Genomic DNA, 10,919 nt, shown 5'->3' with positions numbered 1-10,919 from the left:
TGAAGAAATAATAATGGAAAACTTCCCTCACCTGGTGAAGGAAATAGACATACGACCCCAGGACGCTCAGAGAATCCCAAAAAATATGAACCCAAAGAGGCTCACACCAAGACACATCATAATTAAAATTCTAAAGGTTAAATACAAAGAGAGAATCTTAAAAGCAGCAAGAGAAAAACAAATTACTTATAAGGGAACACCCAGAAGACTGGCAGCTGATTTCTCAAAAGAAACTATGCAGGACAGAAGAGTTTGGCACAAAATATTCGACATGATGAAGACCCAGGATCTACAACCAAGAATACTTTATCCAGCAAAGTTATCATTTAGAGTTGAAGGACAGATAAAGATCTTCCCAGACAAAAAAATAAACTAAGAGAAGTTATCGACACTAAGCCAGTATTACAGGAAATGTTGGAGGGACTTCTTTAAGAAGAAAAAATATATATCAAAAACAAGAGTCATCTATGGCCATGCCACCCTTAACAAGCCCTATCCCATCTGATCTCAGAAGCTAAGAAGGATCGGGTCTGGTTAGTACTTGGATAGGAGACCACCTAGGAAGACCAGGTGCTGTATGTGTAAAAAATAAATAAAAAATAAGGAAATGTAAGCTAACAAGGTCCTTGCAATCTGTGAGGTCAACCAAGGGTTGGCTCACATAAAAAAAAAAAATCAGGAATAAAGAATGGTAAAGTATGGTAATAACTACATTCCTAACAATAAGTACCTCAAATGAAAAAGAATTAAGCGCTCCAACCAAAAGACAGAGTGGCTGAATGGATATGAAAACAAGACCCCTACATATGCTGCCTACAAGAAACTCATTTCAGATTAAAGACATACACAGACTAAAAGGAATGGGATGGAAAAAGATATTGCCTTGATGGTCCTGGAGATTATTGTACTGACTGATGAGTCAGATAGAGAAAAACAAATACTTCATGATTTCACGTACATGTGGAATCTAAAGACCAAAATCAACAACGATGACAACAAAAGAGGAAATAAACTCATAGATAATAGAGAATGTTTTGAGGGATACTAGATGGGGGGGTTGGGGGATGGAAAAAAAGGCAAAGGGAAGAGGTACGAATGGATAGTTCCAGAATAGACATGGAGATGTAGAGTTTAGCATGGGGCAGATAGTTAGTGTTGTAATAAATATAACGGAGAAGAGGGGTACTAGATTTAGTGGGGTGATCACTTTACGAGTTATGTGGATCTCTGATCGCTAGACTGTACAACTGAAACTGGTGTATTATTGTATGCCGACTATAAGTGAAAAAAAAACTCATTGAATTGTACGATATAAATATGAGCAACTAAGTATATTTCAATGAAACCAAGAAAAAATGAAAAAAGCTATATTTTGGTATTTTAATTACAATGTGAATATTTCTACACACACATCGTGTGCACACACCCGAGGCTGTACATATAGTATGTCTTGCTTGAGAGCTGGGCTGAAATTTCATTCGTAAATCACCTTTCTGCAAACCAAAAATTTTCTAGTGAGTTGGGCTTTCATGTGGCCACCTGGACAACCCTGGGCCAGTTGATACTAAAGTTCTTCCAATCACACTTCCCGAGAGCCTGGGTTTCACAAAGGAACTCAATTTCTTGGGGTCTCAGTGACATGCTACCAACTTATCCATGTGCTTAACAGGCCAGGGAATTTCCCCAATGTGGCATGTGTCTTCGTTATGTTGATATAATGTATCTAAATTATAAAAATTATCTACATAGAAAATAAAAGTAAAAAATACTGCATGATCTCACTCATACGAGGAATCTAAAGAGGTCGAACTCATAGAACCAGGGTAGATCAGTGGTTACCAGTGGCTGGGGGTTGAGAGAAATGGGGAAATGCTGGTCAAAAAATACAAACTTTCAGTTATAAGATGAGTAAGTGTTGGAGATCTAATGTATGGCATTGAATATAGTTAATAATATTACTATGTACTTGAAACTTGCTGAGAGTAGATCTCAGGTGTTCTCACCACATACAAAAAAATAGTAACTATGCGAGGCGATGGTTAATGTTAATTTGCTTGATGGTAGTAATCATTTTACAATGTACGTAGTTATCAAAAAATCACAATGTACAAGTTAAATATGTACAATTTTATTTCTCAATCATCTCAACAAAGCTGGAAAAAAATAAAAATAGTCAAAGGAGGAAACGAGATTACAGAGTATATTTTTTAGGAGGTGGACTGAAAGTATAAATTGAAAAATATCAATATAATCGTTACATTACAGAAACAAGTCGAATACAGAAAAAAAAAAGAAACAAAGATACAACAGAAAGACAAAATGTAAACCACTAAGAGTACCTACTAAATAAATTTCAGGATGTATAATTAAAATCCAAATCTGTATTATATAATATAAAAAAGTTTAGATAATAGATATATATCCATGTTGCTAAATATGAAGCTGATATTATAGAGATGTTTAATTCTCTCAATTTCATTTATAATATTTTTAAGACATTCAGATTAAAATCCTCCATGAGAAGTTTCTGTTATTTAACAAATAGCTGTTAAAACTTCACCTGTAAAAATATTTACTGAGAATTAACAACTTTAGAAAAATACTTAAGGCCAGTATAATAGTTTTGTAGAGCATCCATAACACAGTATCACAAACCTGAGTGGCTTTAAACAACATAAATTTGTTTCACAGTTCTGGTTGCCACAGGACCCAAAGCAAGGTACTAGCAGGGCCATGCTCCCTCTGAAGATTCTGGGAGAGGATTCTCTTCTTTCCTCTTCCTGCATCTGCTGGTCCAAAAATTCCTTGGCTTGTGGCAGCATGACTCCAATCGCCATCTCCACCTTTACGTGCTCATCTTCTCTCTATTTGTGTCTGTGTCAAAATTTCCCTCTTCTTACAAGGATAGCAGTCAGATTGGATGAAGGGCCCACCATACTTCTGTATGACCTGGTCTTAACTAATTACATCAACAATGAACCTATTTCCATATAAGGTCACATTCTGAGATGCTGGGGTATTATGGCTGCAACATATCTTTTGGGGGGATACAATTTAAACCATAACAGCCAGTGAGGACAAAAGTAACTAAAAGGTAATGTCAAGTTATAAAATTCGGACAATGTGGTATGTGCTTTAAAAAGGAAAGAGAAATCAAGGAAACAAATGACCTTCCTAAAATTCTGTTGTGTACACTGGATCTTTTTAGGAAAATATAATTTGATTTTCTTTGGAAATCATATCATCTAATGAATTCCATTTGGATTTTAGTTGAATTTTAAAACATGAAACAATAAAGTATATGATAACCTAAAGATATCTTTGAAAATATGTGCAAGAAGAAAACCAATTTTTAGAGAAATGTGTGGGATAATACTAATATAGTTTCTATAAAATGATCTTATTCTTGTAAAATGAATAAAAAACGAAAATATGTGGAGTTTTCTATGTATATATATGTTACTGTCTGTTTTGGTGCATAGAGGGAGAGGGAGCACAAGTTTAATATAGATAATGAAAAAAGTATAGAATTAATTAGTTTTTGGTACAGGTTATTAAATTTGTCAATTTATATATCCAAATCCTTTAGGTAAACTGTGACTGGACTACTTTAAATATTAATGATATTGACAAAGAACATTCATAATTTTAAAAATGAATAACATCAGCCACTCACTTTGTGTGCTTAAACATGTCACTTATCCTTACTCTAAATACACACTTCCAGCCTAGAATCAAGAATGAAATAACTGCTTCTAATAATGATAGCCACAACAATAAAAATCATAATCAAATTATTAACATTTACTTAAGGCTTACTACCAGGTCAGGACGTATGGAAAGGCCCTTGTATATATAATCTCACAAAAGACCGATGAGTCAGATACCATCATTAATTCCATGTCATAGGATTGATGTTAGGATTGAATCCTTATTCAACATATGGAAAACACTTGTGTAAGTTAAAAACCTACTTAGAAACATAAAAGATTATATTATCATGACAACTGATTCCATGCATGTAAAATATTTAAAAATTAACATGTAACCATTTTATTTAGAATTTATGTGCCCACTAACCAATGTGAGAGTACTCTGTGCAATCTTTCTTACTAGCTGTTTGCCTCTATTATTCTTTATTTTTTTCATTCAGCAATTATTCAATGAGCACCTACTATGTGCGGGTGCTACTATTCACACACAAGAGATTTTCTGTGAAAATAGATAATACCTCTCTAATGGACCTTATGCTTTACTTTGGGGTAGATAGAGACAGTAAAGAAAAGACACAAATAATAAAATTAGATTTGAATATATTCAATGTGGTGGAAAAAACCAAAGAGTCTATCAGAATAAAGAGAATTGGATTGGCGTGAGGATGGTAGGCAGGTTGCTCCTCATAGGTCTTTTCAGTATGATTAAATATAAGGAATGACTTGAAGAAAGTAATGAAGCTATCAATGACAAAAAACAGATTCCTAAAAGTCTGTGATGTACATTAGCTATTTGGGAGGAAAATATCGAGTTTGTTTCATATGAAAAAAAAAAAAACCTCTAATGAATAGGTTAGAGAGCTATATTTAAAAGATGGTGTATGTATGTATTTTAAAACATGTAATATTATATATATTATGTTTTTGCTTTATAGATACCATTGAGGATCTGAAATCTATGGTCCTCTATTCTGAAAAATATATTTATGATCAAATAAATTTATTTTTTTATTTTACAGGCTTTACAAATCTATTAAAGCCCATCCATGGACCCTCTGACATTTGTGCATGATGTGTAAAATTTTCCTACTTAGACAATATGAAATGAGCTTTAGTTTCGATTTTACAATACAAATACATAGGTATCTTTTATGTTCCTAAATCACATGTGAAAATCAAGACTCTCAAACTTCGAACAGTAGTACAACATTTCAGTAAGTTGGGTACCAATAAATAAGCAAAGAAAAAACACTGCTTTCACTTTATATCAACGTTTCATAAAGATAATCCATTTTGAAACTAATTCACATTAGCAAGAAAAAAATTACTCAGCTGTACACTCTCGAAGACTTATTTAGACCCTTTTAATGAAAATGACAAAATTTTTCTAAGGGATTTAAAAGGAATCTTTGTAAGAGGTCCTACCACAGATGCGCGTGCATGTGCACATGCACACACACACATGCACATACGCATACACACACAGGTCTGAGACTGATAAATCAATATCGATTGTTCATTTTCTCAAAAGATATTTTCATGTTATGGCAAATAAGTTAAAAAGCCAAATGTGGTGTTATAGGAATTTGAATGTGGTGTTATAGGTTTAATTTTAGCTGTAAGTCTTCAGTAGGTGAGATTATATAAGGAAAACATCAAAAAAGAACAGTAATGAGGGATACTTGTGATTGTAGGTATTAAATGGTTCATTAATTAAAAGAGTGGAGTATTGGAACATTAATTTAAAAAGATAACACTAAAGCAATATTGAATGCTTAATGGTGCTGGCTCCTGAGCCAATATGGCATTTCTGAGGTACGGGGAAGCCTGATGAAATGAATGAAAATTTCACTTCACCATTATAATGCATTCAGATGCATGTTGCATGGGTTGTAAAGCTGAATTTAAAAATATAACAAAATACAATTCTATTAACCTAGATGGATGTCCTTGATGCACTGTAAGAAAACATGTAATATATCAATTATGATCCCAATTTTTGTACAGATAAATTTTTTTAAAAAATAACCTGCCTAGAAAGATGCAGGGAGATACACCAGGCTATTAACATTATGAAAAGCATGCTGAATGAAATTGACGTGGTATGTGAGCAGGGGGTGTAAGTTGTTAATTTGCACCCCCACACACACATCGAAAAAAAAGGGACATAAGAAATATTTTGGAGTTGATGGCTATGTTTATTATCTTGATTTTGGTGCTGGTCTCACAGGTGTACGAATATGCCCAAACTCATCAAAATATATACAGTAAATATGTGCAATTTTGTATAAGTATACATCAATAAAATGGGGGGGGTATATTTTCTTGGTTGCACTCAGAGAATTGCATTTGTATTGAACTAATTGAAAAAGAAAATCTTTAAAAATGTTTGTATCAGCCACACACTTGGTTTGTGATTTTAAACAAGTCACCAATCTTCTCTAAGACTCAAATTCTAAAAAGAGGCCAATGACTATCTCAGTAATAATAAAAGTAACAATAATGATAGCAATCATAATGAAGTTAGGAACATTCGCTGAAGGTTCTTACTCTTCCAAGCAGAATGAAACCTTCATAACTGTGGAGATCTTGGTTCGTTAGAGAGTGTTAGGGAGTACGGAAATGCCTTTATAGGAATGACCTCTTTTTACCCTCACAAACATCTGATGGCACAGATAGTATTCATTGGATGGTGCAGGACTGCTATTAAGATTAAATGAGGCAGGATATTGGGAAATAATAACTTTCGTGAACTTAGAAACCGAAGTAATTAATAGTAAATTTGATTCTGTCCCCCCGCCCAAATAACCTATAGCCGGTCAATTTAGAATCTACATGCCTAAATATCAGGTTGCAAGCACTGTAATTATTTCGTCTTTTCTTCCTTTATTCAGCAAAGATTTATTAGCTGCCTACTTACTATGTGTGAGGCACTGTTGCTGATGTGTGGGATAAATCACTGAACAAAACCAAGATCTCCACAGTTGTGAGGGTTTCATTCTGCTGGGAAGAGTAAGACAAGAAAACGAGGTGGATGATTTATCTCTGTTTTCCTGGAACTGTCCTAGTATTAAAACTGAAGAGTCCCACCTCCTGGGAACCTCCTCAGTCGCAGGCAAAACAAGATGGTTGCTCACTCTGGAGAAGACACAATGAGTAAAAGATAAACCATGCTGAAAGGTGACAAGTGATATGAAATATAAAGCATGGTAAGGAGCATGGAAGAGCTGAGGACAGGGTTCAGGACGCTGAATTAAATAAGAGGTTAGCATAGGCCTGGTTGAGTAAATAGGTGACATTTGAGCAAAGATTTGCAGGAATTTAGGGTGTCAACTCAACAGTTATCTGGGAAGATGTGAATTCAGGCAGAAGGAACAGCATAGTGCAAAGGCTGGAGATCTAAATACCTCTCATGAGTTTTGGTTTCAGATGTCTAACTATGCAAATCTGGAGAAGCTGGCAAAAATCTCTCTCCACAGTTTAAATGAAGGTCCAGATTCCAAAGCAAAGTTCTAGCAGCCAAAAGCAAAGAAGAGCATAGATGCAAAACAATGCTATTATCTGCCTTGGTTTTAATGGCTACCTGTTGAGACAACATGAGGTGAAGAACAGAACCTACCTCATACCTAACACCTGTTACAATGGCTATTATCAATAAGAAATAACAAGTATGGTAGAAGACATGGAGAAAAGGGAACCCTTGTACACTACTGGTGGGAATGCAGATTTTACAGCCACTATGGAAAACTGTATGGAGGTTCCTCGAAAAAAAAAATTAAATTAAAACCAGAGCTACCATATGACCCAGCAATTCTTCTTCTGGATATCTTCCCCCCAAAATTTGAAAACACTTATTTGTAAAATACATACCCGGGTCTATGTTCATTGCAGCATTATTCACGGTGGCCAAGACATGGAAACAACCTAAATGTCCTTCGAATGATGATTGGATAAATATGTGGTACATAGATACAATGAAATCCTACTAGGCCATGAAAGATGAAATACTTCCATTTGTGACAACATGAATGGATGTTTGAGAGTATCATGCTAAGTGAAATAAGTCATATGGAAAAGGCAAGAACAATATGATTTCACTTATATGTGGGATATAAAATGAAAAGTAACAAATTAACAAACAAAACAAACTAATAGTGACAGATAAGAGAATGGTTGTTATCAGAAGGGAAGGAGAGTAGAGGAAGGACGAAGAAGGTAAGAATATATACATGTACGTATGTGTACATCATCCATTCTATAAATATCTATTGAGTTCCTATCCTCTGGCTTGTAATATATGCTTAAGCATGCAGAAGAATGCAGAAATACATTTATCAGATACTTAATATTGGTTAAAACAAAGATGTGGAACTGGACATTTGTGAGGGAGGTCATTAATTTATTTTTCATATAGCTTTTACTTAATTTGACTGATCAGGCTCTGAAAATACTTATTATAATTTTTTTACTCAAAAATGTACATTTCTTAAGAAGTGAAAATAAAGTTAGGTCAATCATTTGCTTGGGATCTTAAGTAATTGATCCTATACTAGCTGCAATATTTATTTATATGCAAGATAATACACATATTTTGCATTAAACTTAATAATGATTATAACTAAAATAATGATTATACTTATTTAATTAAGGTTTATTTATATTCACAACAGAAAAAAAGATAAATTCTAAAAACAAAATGATCAACTATTTGAACATTTTGAAAAATAAGAAAAATATACTAATGAAGAAAAAAATCCTTATAACTTAGTATATACTTCCATGGGGGATGAGCAGACTTTAAACTGTATAGGAGTTGAGTTTTTCAAAATTTGTATTTAAGCTATATCTTTATTAAATACAAATAGGATTCTTTAGTAAACTGGAGAAAGTGAAATTACTGTTATTTCCTAATAATATAGGACTGAAATGATTCAAATAACCCTAGGATAATAAGTGGAAGAACGGGTATAAGCTCTATATAATATAACATAGAGTTATATGAATGAAGCAGTTAAAATGGGTTAAAAACTCAGTGTGGATTGGAGAATTTGCACAAAGAGACTGATTTTTCATTTTCTGTCATATATTATTGAGAAAATGTTATGTTTATTCTAAATGGAAAATGAAATACATTTAAAACATGAAAAGAGACTTAGGGTGCTCTCTTGTTATGGAATAATTATTATATTGGGAGGGTTTGTTTCGTTGTTTTAATTCTATTGAGGTATAACATACACACAGAAAAGTGTATAGTGTAAAAAAAACAGTTCCATGAATTTTCACAAAGTAAATAACCCTAGGTGATATTTTAAAGCTAAAATGATTAAAGCAATATGGTGTAATTCAAGCACTGATGGGAGGTGGGCTGTTGCTGAACAAAGTTCATGTTAATCAGAAATAATTAACATTAACCTAATCTTTACCATATACCCTTCCAATTTCTTACTTGCGAGTACAACATTAGAAAATTAGAAGTATGGAGTGCCACAGCGATCCGGAAACAGGTTTACTCAGGGGACTGTGCACCAACTGCAAGAAATATTTCATGGACAAGCTAAACTGGCATTCCAGAGCAAGGATCCTGGCTTCAGGTTCAAGATGGCAAAGTAGAAAGATCCTGAGCTCACTTCCTCTCATTAACAGCAAAACTACAACTACATGTAGAACAGCTATCTTTGAGAATGACCTGAAGACTAAGCAGAACAGATTTTCTACAACTAAGGATATAAAGAAAACCACATTGAGGTGGTGGCATTTCTCTGAGGACCCAGCCCTGCTGGCACTCCTCCAAAGTGACTCCTGCCCTGCCTTGCCACACCTAGTGGGCAGCCTTAGTCAGTACCAGCACACAGCAGTGTCTACAATAGTTGAAGCTGAGCCTCGCAGCCAGCCACATCGGAGGCTCATCCTGCACACCAGTGCTCCAGCAGCTTGTAGTCAAACCCACCAGCCAGCTGCACCATGGGGGCTGCCCTGCATACCAGCATACCCAATGACAATTGTGGCCAGGCCTCACAGCCAGCCAGGCCAGGGCACGGCCTCACCTGACAGTATATCTGTAGCACTTGTGGCTCAGCAACAACAGGAAGCCACACTAGTCCACAAAGAGAATACCTCTGGAGTATCTGGTTCTGGTGATTAGAGATTACACCACTGGGCCCCACAGGATGCCGTCTTACATGAGGCCACTTTAATAAGAGCAGGAGACATAGCTGATCTACCTAGTACATAGAAACAAACAGGCAAAATGAGGAGACAAAAGAATATGTTCCAAACAGAGAAACAAGACAAAACACCAGAAAAAGAACTAAATGAAATGGAGATAAACTGTCTCCTAGATAAAGAGCTCAAAGTAATAACTCATCAAACTCTGCAGAACAGTGGTTCAACTCAGTGAAAACTTCAACAAAGAGATAATATTGTAAAAAAGGGAATCAACAGCAGATCATATGATGCAGAAGAATGGATTAGCAATCAGAGAAGCCAAGACAGTGGAACTCACTCAATTGGAAGAGCAAAATTAAAAAAATTTGAAAGAGTGAGGATAGTTTAAGGGACCTCTGGGACTACATCAAGTGTAGTAACATTTGTATCATAGGGGTCCTGGAAGGAGAAGAGACAGAAAAAGAAACAGAAAACTTATTTGAAGAAATAATAGCTTAAAACTTCCCTAACCTGGCAAAGAAAACAGACATTCAAGTCCAAGAAGCAGAGTCTCAAATAATATGAACCAAGGCACATCATAATTAAAATGTCAAAAGTTAAAAGTAAAGAGAGAATCTTAAAAGCAATAAGAAAAAAACAACTAATTATATACAAGGGAACCCCCATAAGGCTATCATCTGATTATTCAGCAAAATCTTTGCAGGCCAGAAGGGAGTGGCATGATATATTCCACATGTTAAGAGGGAAAAAAACTACAACCAAGAATATTCTACTTGGCAGGGTTATCATTCAGAGGTGAAGGAGAGATAAAGAGTTTCCCAGACAAGCAAAAGCTAAGAGAGTTAATCAGCACTAAACCAGGATTACAAGAAATGTTAAAGGGACTTCTTTAAGCAGAAAAGAAAGGGCCAAAACTAGAAATAAAGATGTGAGGGCGATCGGGCTGTGACATCTATCACCCCATGGATCACCAGGGTTGATTTGGCTGATCTGGCTGGCTAGGTGAGTGTCCCCTTCCTCCCTCACCGCTCCATGTGTGTC

The 10,919-nt window shown here is 35.0% G+C and overlaps 1 pseudogene; it reads left to right on the top strand.

The window, feature by feature from the left end:
* Positions 1-463: 463 nt before the first annotated feature.
* Positions 464-582, top strand: LOC120607016 (uncharacterized; annotated as a pseudogene).
* The last annotated feature ends 10,337 nt before the right edge of the window (positions 583-10,919 follow it).

Source organism: Pteropus medius, unplaced genomic scaffold (assembly GCF_902729225.1).
Source record: "Pteropus medius unplaced genomic scaffold, Ma_sr-lr_union100, whole genome shotgun sequence".
In the NCBI taxonomy this organism is placed as follows: Eukaryota; Metazoa; Chordata; class Mammalia; order Chiroptera; family Pteropodidae; genus Pteropus; species Pteropus medius.
Note: the sequence above shows the minus strand (reverse complement) of the source record. Positions and strands in the feature narration are given on the sequence as shown.